Source organism: Oncorhynchus gorbuscha, linkage group LG07, assembly GCF_021184085.1.
Source record: "Oncorhynchus gorbuscha isolate QuinsamMale2020 ecotype Even-year linkage group LG07, OgorEven_v1.0, whole genome shotgun sequence".
In the NCBI taxonomy this organism is placed as follows: domain Eukaryota; kingdom Metazoa; phylum Chordata; class Actinopteri; order Salmoniformes; family Salmonidae; genus Oncorhynchus; species Oncorhynchus gorbuscha.
The window spans coordinates 25,964,575-25,976,080 of record NC_060179.1 but is presented as its reverse complement, the minus strand read 5'-3'; positions in this window follow the sequence as shown (position 1 = coordinate 25,976,080).

The window sequence follows — 11,506 nt, the reverse complement described above, 5'->3', positions numbered from 1 at the left end:
GTGTGTGTGTGTGTGTGTGTGTGTGTGTGTGTGTGTGTGTGTGTGTGTGTGTGTGTGTGTGTGTGTGTGTGTGTGTGTGTGTGTGTGTGTGTGTGTGTGTGTGTGTGTGTGTGTGTGTGTGTGTGTGTGTGTGTGTGTGTGTGTGTCTCTGCCTGTGTATGCCTGTGTGCCTTCTTTGGCAGAGTTCTCAGGGTGGGGGGAGCAGAGGGTAATGTGGTATTGATAGTTTATCACCTCCTCTCGCTGTAAGCCCTCTATCCAACATCTGACCCTAGGCTCTCCTCCCAACGAGAACCAGACCTGGAGGAGCATCAGAAACATCAGCTGTGATGGAACGGCTCTCCGCTTGTTGTTGAAACCTCCTGGAGGGGTTACCTTGGTGGTGGGCAACGTGTGTTTGATGAGAGAGTGAGCAATCAAGATAGAAAGAGTGAAAAAGAAGACAGATATCTGTGATGTGATGAGCTTGGCGGTATAAAGACAGTGGGGAGAGGGGTGAGCAGAGAAATAGATGTTCCTTGGAGGGTTGCGGCTCACTTACCTAAATTGACCATGGCTCATCCCTCAATAGCCATAGTTCTCAGGGGAACAAATGGAACCAATTCACGTGCCTGGAGAGGAACCTCAGAGGCCCAGGAATCTCCTCCTGTACGTCCCAAACGGCATCCTATTCCCTATATAGTGCACTACTTTTGAACAGGACCAATAAGGAATAGGGCGCCATTTGGGATACAACCCTTGGCTTTCCCCACATGCTGCTTTCCTTCAGGAGAGCTCTAGCACGACTGGATATCTCTTCCTTCCCTTGGTTTTTAACATCTTATCGTATAGACCAGGGACATCAAACATACAAGCAAGTGTTAGAATTTTATTGATTTATATAAATATATATATTTTTTTATGTTTGGGGGGGAACAAACTTAATATACTTTAAAATGACTAAAACCAAATGAAAACAATGCAGAAATGATAAAGGACCTACATTCATACCATCTGACTTTGTTCAGCTCGCCAATAATCACAGAAAGGAAAGCTAGAAAGTCAGGAAGGATATAACATTTTTTTGTGTGAAATTTGATGGTGAGGAAATATAACATTTTCCGAATGCGGGGCAAAATTGGTTTGACACCCCTGGTATAGACTGAAGGTTTAATGTCTGCCTTTAACTTTCTCGCATGGAAACGTTATGTTTCCTGGATCAAGAGGCTTAGAACACAAACGCAGGAGGTTCTGATATAGTATTTGACAAAGCAGCAGCCCCCAGCCACTTCACAGACGGGATGATTTCTACATGCACTGTATGTCAAGTAAATTGATCAAGACTTCGGTACAACTGTTTTTCCTGTATTTGACAAGGAGTACCAACACTCGATTGACGCAATGAATGATAAACAAAAAGAGACTCTGGACGCAAGTCCATACGGTCACGTTTTAAGGCCATAAAGGACAAACAAAAGCATGAAATGTTCTCTCCAATAGACGTGTTTCGTTGTCAAGCGTTCCAGCCACGGCTGCTGTAATTACCATTTACCCTGTGCATTGGCTGAGCGGGGTAGCTTCCTACTGAGTCCAGCCCCGTCGCTCTGATCTGTCAACCTGAAAAATTACCAGGAGAGACTTCAAAGAGCCAGGTACACACACACACACCAGGTTTATTCTCTCACACACACAGTGGGCCAGAATACCTCTCTCTACCTTCATCTGCCTTCAGTTCCCATCCCAGGGCCAGGAGAGTAAAATACTTTTAGATGAAAATTGGTTTAATTAAAATGATTGAAATCCTTTGAGGATGGGGGTTGGTATAAAACAACATGCTGACAAGCATTACACATCTACACCTTCTTATAAACATGGTTGTGTCCAATATGGCACCCTATTCACTATAAAGTGCCCTACTTTTGGCCAGGGGGGGGATTGAGCTCTGGTCAAAAATAGTGCACTATGTAGGGAATATATAGGGTTTAATTTGAGACGCAGGCCTGACGCACAATACTATTTTCCTACGTTGGACATATTCCATAATTGTTTGAGACATCAATAAAGAACTTTGTGGACAAATGTGGATACTTCAATGAATAGATGATTCAAAAACAGGTCTCCATCTCTCCCATCAGTGGGTTGTGTGTTTGTGTGTGTGTTCTTCCTGTGTTTTATGGTGTCTTGTGTTAGAATCATTTAGGAGCAGGCAAAAGGGAGAGAGGAACTGGAGTTTTACATGTCCTGCATGTGTAACCACTTAGAGAGGAGAGAAAGTGACAAAACAGTCATTATCCTGCTGAAGTTGAATTACAACCATTCATCTTCATGTCCCGTTCATTTACCTTCGCCCTATTTGCATCTCTTTCATAACACAAATCCAACGGCTTCATCACGAATGCTCTTATCATCAAATACATCTATTGAGAGAGAGAAAGAGATAGAGAGAAAAAGAAAAAGAGGGAGATAGGTGAAGAGAAATAGGGCATAGTTCAGCATTTCAGCAGTAGGAAAGTAGCAGATCAGAAGGGTAATATTAAAAAAGCCTTAAAGCTGGAATGTGAAATTGTGGGTCAGCCACCTCATTCCACACCTGGGTTTAAATACAATTTGAAATAATGTTAAATACTTTAGTTGGGCTTGATAGACCTTACCAAGAGAAATTAGAACCAATAGAATAGTCGCAAAACTGCAAACCCCGCCCATCTGGCACTCCAGGCAGGCTAAAGCAAACAGCAAAAGTATTGGAAAAGCTCAGAATAGCCTTTGAACCCAGGTCTGCCCCATTTACACTATTCTGGTCTGGAAAGACTTTCCAGCTGTAACACCGACTACAATAACACACCCAGACACCAGCTGTAACACTGACTACAATAACACACCGTTGTTGAGAAGTCAACCGATATGGGAGCATGGAAATTACTAGACGTTTTACAGTGCAATAAGTCAGAGATGGGAGAGAGGGAGAGAGGGAGAGAGGGAGAGAGAGAGAGAGAGAGAGAGAGAGAGAGAGAGAGAGAGAGAGAGAGAGAGAGAGAGAGAGAGAGAGAGAGAGAGAGAGAGAGAGAGAGCTTGAACAGAGTATCAGTTATATTGGAGAGAGCAAACATAAGCTGTCCTCCTCCCTTCCCCTCTCCTCTCTCTCAACGCTGAGACCTGCACACCAGGAGTGGGTGGAGGAGTTAGGTGTAACCCTATCCAACCAAACAGCTCCTTATCTGGCTAAGGATCAAACCTTCAGGAGCATGCTGTCATTTCTTCCCCCAGCTCTGACAACTTACATGGCCGTCCGTTTGGTGTGGACAGACCTGACTCTGTAAAGTCATGTAACTCCTACATTTGGTGGAATGAATGCTCTCAACTAGTTCCGTTGGGAAGGGGAAGCTGTGAGTGCAGTGGCTGGTGGTTAGGTTGGAGGGGATAATCATATGGTGTTTACTTCACATACTGTGCCTTGCAAAAGTATTCATCCCCCTTGGCATTCTTCCTATTTTGTTGCATTACAACCTGTAATTAAATTGCATTTTATTTGGATTTCATGTAATGGACATACACAAAATAGTCCAAATTGGTGAAGTAACATTTTTAAAATGGTCATGTTTCCAAAAAGGGAAAAGTGGTGCGTGCATAATGTATTCACTCCCTTTACTATGAAGCCCCTCAATAAGATCTGGTGCAACCAATTACCGACAGAAGACACATACTTAGTTAAATGAAGTCCACCTGCGTGCAATCTAAGTGTCACATGATCTGTCACATGATCTCAGTGTTCTGAAAGGCCCCAGAGTCTGCAGCACCACTAAGCAAGGAGCACCACCAAGCAAGCGTCACCATGAAGACAAAAGGAGCTCTCCAAACAGGTCAGGGACAAAGTTGTGGAGATGTACAGATCAGGGTTGGGTTCTAAAAACATATCTGAAACTTTGAACATCCCATAGAGCACCATGAAACCCATTATTAAAAAATGGAAAGAATATGTCACCACAACAGACCTGCCAAGAGACGGCCGCCCACCAAAAAACTCCCAGACAAGGCAAGGAGGGCATTAATCAATGAGGCAACAAAGAGACCAAAGATAACCCTGAAGGAGCTGTAAAGCTCCACAGTGAAGATTGCGGTATCTGTCCAAATCAAATCCAATTTTATTTGTCACATACACATGGTTAGCAGATGTTAATGCGAGTGTTGCGAAATGCTTGTGCTTCTAGTTCCGACAATGCAGTAATAACCAACAAGTAATCTAACAATTCAAAAACTACTACCTTATAGACACAAGTGTAAGGGGATAAATAATATGTACATAAAGATATATGAATGAGTGATGGTACAGAGCGGCATAGACAAGATACAGTAGATGGTATCGAGTACAGTATATACATATGAGATGAGTATGTAAACAAAGTGGCATGGTTAAAGTGGCTAGTGATACATGTATTACATAAAGATGCAGTAGATGATATAGAGTACAGTATATACATATACATATGAGATGAATAATGTAGGGTATGTCAACATTATATTAGGTAGCATTGTTTAAAGTGGCTAGTGATATATTTTACATAATTTCCCATCAATTCCCATTATTAAAGTGGCTGGAGTTGAATCAGTGTGTTGGCAGCAGCCACTCAATGTTAGTGGTGGCTGTTTAACAGTCTGATGGCCTTGAGATAGAAGCTGTTTTTCAGTCTCTCGGTCCCAGCTTTGATGCACCTGTACTGACCTCGCCTTCTGGATGATAGCGGGGTGAACAGGCAGTGGCTCGGGTGGTTATTGTCCTTGATGATGGCAGGTAGTTTGCCCCCGGTGATGCGTTGTGCAGACCTCACTACCCTCTGGAGAGCCTTACGGTTGTGCACGGAGCAGTTGCCGTACCAGGCGGTGATACAGCCCGCCAGGATGCTCTCGATTGTGCATCTGTAGAAGTTTGTGAGTGCTTTTGGTGACAAGCCAAATTTCTTCAGCCTCCTGAGGTTGAAGAGGCGCTGCTGCGCCTTCTTCACAATGCTGTCTGTGTGGGTGGACCAATTCAGTTTGTCTGTGATGTGTACGCCGAGGAACTGGTCCATAGGACCACTTTAAGCTGTACACTCCACAGAGCTGGGCTTTACAGAAGAGTTTCCAGAAAAAAAGCCCTTGCTTAAAGAAAGAAATAAGCAAATAGGTTTGGTGTTCGCCAAAAGGCATGTGGGAGACTCCCCAAACATATGGAAGAAGATACACTGGTCAGATGAGACTAACATGTAGCTTTTAGGCCATCAAGGAAAATGCAATATCTGGCGCAAACCCAATCCCAACACCTCTCATGTCCCCGAGTACACCATCACATGTTTTTCATCTGCAGGGACTGGGAAACTGGTCAGAATCGAGGGAATGATTGATGGCGCTAAATACAGGGAAATTCTTGAGGGAAACCTGTTTCAGTCTTCCAGAGATTTGAGGCTGGGACGGAGGTTCACCCTCCAGTAGGACAATGACCCTAAGCATACTGCTAAAGCAACACTCAAGTGGTTTAAGGGGAAACATTTAAATGTCTTGGAATGGCCTAGTCAAAGCCCAGACCTCAATCCAATTGAGAATCTGTGGAATGACTTAAAGATTGCTGTACACCAGCGGAACCCATCCTACTTGAAATGGCTGGAGCAGTTTTGCCTTGAAGAATGGGCAAAAATCCCAGTGGCTAGATGTACCGAGTGTATAGAGACATACCCCAAGAGACTTGCAGCTGTAATTGCTGCAAAAGGTGTTGCTACAAAGTATTGACTTTGGGGGGGGGTTCAAGTTGTTTCTTTGTCTTGTTTCTTGTTTGTTCCACAGTAAAAAAATATTTTGCATCTTCAAAGTGGTAGGCATGTTGTGTAAATCAAATGATACTAACCCCACCAAAAGCACATTTTAATTCCAGGTTGTAAGGCAACAAAATAGGAAAAATGCCAAGGGGGTGAATACTTTCGTAAGCCACTGTAGGTAGACAGGCTTGGGTAATCTGAACGTAGGAACCTTATTGGTCCTGGTCCAAAATAGTGTACTATATAGAGAGGGTTAGGGTGCCAGTTGGGACATCGTAGAGAAAAAGGGAAACGAGGAAAAATCATCTACGGGATAAAGGTGACAGTTCACTACAGCAACCTACTGAAGAATGATTTTGAGATAAATGTCCCAAATGGTTCCCTATTCCCTATATAGACCACACTATATGCGACACGGTCCTATAGAGTGCCATTTGGGATGCAACCCTATTGAAACTGTTCCAACTTCATGGTAGCTAACTCTTACTGGGAGTTAGAACCTTTGTCTTCAGGACACTTTTACATTAAGCCATGTGTCTGGTCTGGCCATCTTCATTATCCAATGAACTTCCAAGACTATCTCACTTTGATATAAACACAACATGTAACATGTTGGTCCCATGTTCCATGAGATGAAATAAAAGATCCCAGCAATTTTCCATATGCACAAAAAGCTTATTCCTATGTAATTTTGTTCACATATTTTTTTACATCCCGGGTTAAGTGAGAATTTCTCCTTTGGCAAGATTATACATCCACCTGACAGTTGTGGCATATCAAGAAGTGGATTAAACAGCATAATAATTACACATGTGCTGGGGATAATAAGAAGGCCACCCTAAAACGTGCAGGTTTGTCACACAATGCCACAGATGTCTCAAGTTGAGGGAGCGTGCAATTGGCATACTGATTGCAGGAATGTCCAAAAGATATGTTGCCAGATATTTGTATTTTAAATTCTCTACCATAAGCCACCTCCAACATCATTTTAGAGAATTTAGCACTATGTCTGATAAATTAGGCCCTAATCTATTTATTTCAATTCACTGATTTCCTTATATTTATTTTTAGGTTCTGTACACATTATCTACAGCAGACATTTACATTGTAGCCATCTATCTGAACATCTCCAAATGTTTTGAATGTACTCATCAATCTTTATGGTAAACTTTCTGTGAGTATGTAGGAGACATTTACATTAAAGCTATTTATCTGGCCATCTCGAGCTGTTTTTTCAGGTGTGTGTGTGTGTGCATATGTGTGTTACCTGACTGAGACCTGTAGATGACTGAACCATCTGGGAGCTGCAAACTGAGGACCTGGTGGAAGAGGAGCAGCAGAGGCTGAGACAGGACACACATGCACACAAACTAAAAATAATAACAGAGAAGTGGGTCCTTTAAAAAATGATAGTAGGTAACCACTGCATTACCTGTGTGTAATCTAGTGAAAGCCACCAGCTGCGTTGTGTTTCCTTGTCTATGTCCTTAATGGCACCCTATTCCCTATATAGTGGACAACTTTGACCAGGGCCCATAGGGTTCAAGTCGAAAGCAGTGCCTGTCATAGAGAATAGGATGCCATTAGGGACTCAGTCCTTGTCACAGATTACTTCAAAGAGATAATCCCAGGAGGTTAGAATCACAACACTAAACCAGATGCCCGTCTACAAACCCATTTCCATAGTTCTAAGGGAAGGAAACACTGCTGCTACCTCGCTCTCTCAAATTTGATTTGTCACATGCTTCGTAAACAACAGGTGTAGACTAACAGTGAAATACTTGCTTACAGGCCCTTCCCAACAATACAGAAAGAAAGTAAATAGAGAAATAATACATAAGTAAAACATGTAATAACAAAAGTAATAATAAATCATCGATGTGCAGGGGTATGAGGTAATTGAGGTAGATACACTGGGGCAAAAAAGTATTTAGTCAGCCACTCAAGTTCTCCCACTTAAAAAGATGAGAGGCCTGTAATTTTCATCATAGGTACACTTCAACAGACAAGATGAGAAAGAAAAAAATCCAGAAAATCACATTGTAGGTTTTTTAATGAATTTATTTGCAAATTATGGTGGAAAATAAGTATTTGGTCAAACCAAGCTGCTTAGCTATTGCAGATTCAGTCTTCCCAGCCTGGTGCAGGTCTACAATTTTGTTTCTGGTGTCCTTTGACAGCTCTTTGGTCTTGGCCATAGTGGAGTTTGGACTGTGACTGTTTGAGGTTGTGGACAGGTGTCTTTTATACTGATAACAAGTTCAAACAGGTGCCATTAATACAGGTAACGAGTGGAGGACAGAGGAGCCTCTGAAGAAGAAGTTACAGGTCTGTGAGAGCCAGAAATCTTGCTTGTTTGTAGGTGATCAAATATTTATTTTCCACCATAATTTGCAAATTAATTAATTAAAAATCCTACAATGTGATTTTCTGAAAAAAGAAATCTCATTTTGTCTGTCATAGTTGAAGTGTACCTATGATAAAAAATACAGGCCTCTCTCGTCTTTTTAAGTGGGAGAACTTGCACAATTGGTTGCTGACTAAATACTTTTTTGCCCCACTGTATGTACATATAGATACGGGTAAAGAGACATAATAAACAGTAGCATCAGCTTATATGATGATAAAAGTGAGTGCAAAAAGGGTCAATGCAGATAGTTAAATAGGTGACCATTTCTAGGACCTTCCTCTATCACCACCTGGTATAGAAGTCATGGATGGCAGGGAGTTTGACCCCAGTGATGTATTGCGCTGTACACAGTTCCCTGAGTAGCGCCTGGTGGTCTGATGCCAAGCAGTTGCCATCCCAAGTGGTGATGCAGCCAGTCAGATGCTCTCGTTGGTGCAGCTCTATCACTTTTTGAGGATCTGAGGGCCCGTGCCAAATCTTTTCAGCCTCCTGAGTGGGAAGAAGCATTGTAGTGTTGTCTTCATGACTCTGTTGGTGTGTGAACCATGATAGGTCCTTAGCGATGTGGACACTGAGGAACTTGCAGCTCTCAACCTGCTTCAGGTGAATGGGGGCGTGCTTGGCCCTCCGTTTCCTATAGTCCACGATTAGCTCCTTTGTCAATAGCTTACTGATGAGCGTGGAGGGCACTATGGTGTTGAACGCTGAGCTGTAGTCAATAAACACCATACTCACATAGGTGTTCCTTTTGTCCAGGTGGGAATGGGCGGTGTGAAGTGCAATAGAGATTGCATCATATGTGGATATTTCGGGGCAGTATGCAAATTGGAGTGGGTCCAGGGTGTCTGGTAGGATGGTGTGGATGTGAGCCATGACGAGCCTTTCAAAGTATTTCATGGCTACATGTGAGTGTTACGGGTCGATAGTCATTTAGACCGGTTATCTTGGGCAAAGGGACTATGGTAGTCTACTTGAAACTTGTAAGTATAGAGACTGGGTCAGGGAGAGGTTGAAAATGTCAGTCAAGACACATGCCAGCTGGTCAGTGCATGCTCTGAGTATCCTGGTATCCTGGTAATCCATCTAGCCCTGAGGCCTCAATCAAATGTTATTAGTCACATGTGCAGAATACAACAGTGAAAGGCTTACTTACAAGCCCCTAACTGACAATGCAGTTTAAAGAATAAGAATAACAAGTAATTAAAGAGCAGCAGTAAAATAACAATAGCGAGACTACATACAGGGGGTACCGGTACACAGTCAATGTGCGGGGGCTCTGGTTAGTCGAGGTAATTGAGGTAATATGTACATGTAGGCAGAGTTAAAGCAACTATATATAGATAATAACAGAGAGTAGCAGTGGCGTAAAAGAGGGGGGGGCAATGCAAAGTCTGGGTAGCCATTTGTTTCGAAGTGTTCAGGAGTCTTTTGGCTTGGGGGTAGAAGCTGTTATCGAAGCCTCTTGGACCTATACTTGGCGCTCCGGTACCGCTTGCCATGCGGTAGCAGAGAGAACATTCTATGACTAGGGGGGCTGGAGTCTTTGACAATTTTTTGGGCCTTCCTCTGACACCGCCTGGTATGGAGGTCCTGGATGGCAGGAAGCTTGGCCCCAGTGATGTACTGGGCCGTACGCACTACCCTCTGTAGTGCCTTGCGTTCGGAGGCCGAGCATTTGCCATACCATGCTCTCGATGGTGCAGCTGTAGAACCTTTTGAGGTTTAAACTGAAGTGAAGACAAAATTCAGAACCTCTCTAAAGACAGTAGAAGTTGATACAAGTGCTTGTTTATGGTTAAAAGTAGAACCTGTTCTAAACTTCTCCACAGTTCCTTCCAAAGGTCTACACAGCATATTCCGGAATGGATGGCTCAAAAAACATTAGGGAAAATATTACTAGATTCCGAGAACTTCAACAGTAATACAGAACTTCTCATAAATAATACAACTACTCAAGATAATAATCAAAGACAAATTAATAGGTGACTGCAAATCAATCATTTGGAGAAAGTATCGAAACGTCAGAATATGTCGATTTTTTTGAGCAATGATAGGATTCACTTCTCCATTTTGGATCTTCACCGACTCGTTTCCTGTACACAGTTTCGTAAATCATAATTCATATAGAGGAAGCTGGCACTGTCTGGTTAAGCCATTTTCATTAACGAATTAACTTCAAGATGAACTCGCTTCATGTATTGCTCACTATTATCTACAGCGGACATTTACACTGAAGCCATCTATCTGAACATCTCCAAATGTTTTGGATGTACTCACCAAACTTGTTGGTAAACTTTCTGTGAGTATGGGTGGTAGGTAGCCCAGCAGTTAAGGAGTTAGACCTGTAGCCGAAAGGCCGCCTGTTCGAATCCTGGGCCGGTCGCTGGAAAAAAGAGAGGAAATTGATCTGGCAACTGGAGGGCTAACAACAATCCCCTACCTTTGCACCCTTGAGCAAAGCCATGTAGATGACTGAACCATATGGGAGCTGCAATCTGAGGACCTGGTGGAAGAGGAGAAGCAGGGGCTGAGACAGGACACACACACACACACACACACAGAACCACTAAAACAATTACAGAGAAGTGGTTCCTTTGACAAATGATAGTAGGTAACCATTGCATTACCTGTTAGCCTCAACAGCCAGCCAGTATGTAATTTAGTGAAAGCCACCAGCTATGGTGTGTTTCCTTGTCTGCATCCTAAATGGCATCCTATTCCCTATATTGTACATTATTTTGACCAGGGTCCATAGGGTTCTAGTCAAAAGTAGTGCCCGACATAGGGAATAGGATGCCATTTGTGTAGGGAATAGGATGCCATTTGGGACACAATCCTTGTCACAGATTACTTCAAAGAGATAACCCCAGGAGGTTAGAATTACAACACTAAACCAGATGCCCGTCTACAAATCCATTTCCATGCTTTTCAATAGTTCTAAGGGAAGTGAACACTGCTGCTCTCCAAGATGCATGAATTGAGGAGAAACTGAAGTGAAGACACAATTCAGAACCTTTCTAAAGACAGTAGAAGTTGATACAAGTGCATGTTTATGGTTAAAAGTAGAACCTGTTCTAAACTTCTCCACAGTTCTTTCCAAAGGTCTACACAGTATATTCTGGAATGGATGGCTCAAAAAACAACAGGGAAAAGATTCCTAGATTCAGAAGCCTCCAACAATAATACAGAACTTCTCATAAATAATACAACTACTCAAGATAATAATCAAAGACAAATTAATAGGCGACTGCAAATCAATCATTTGGAGAAAGTATCTAAACATGTCAGACTATGTTGAAAAATAGCATTATATAATTGTCCATTTTTTACTGTA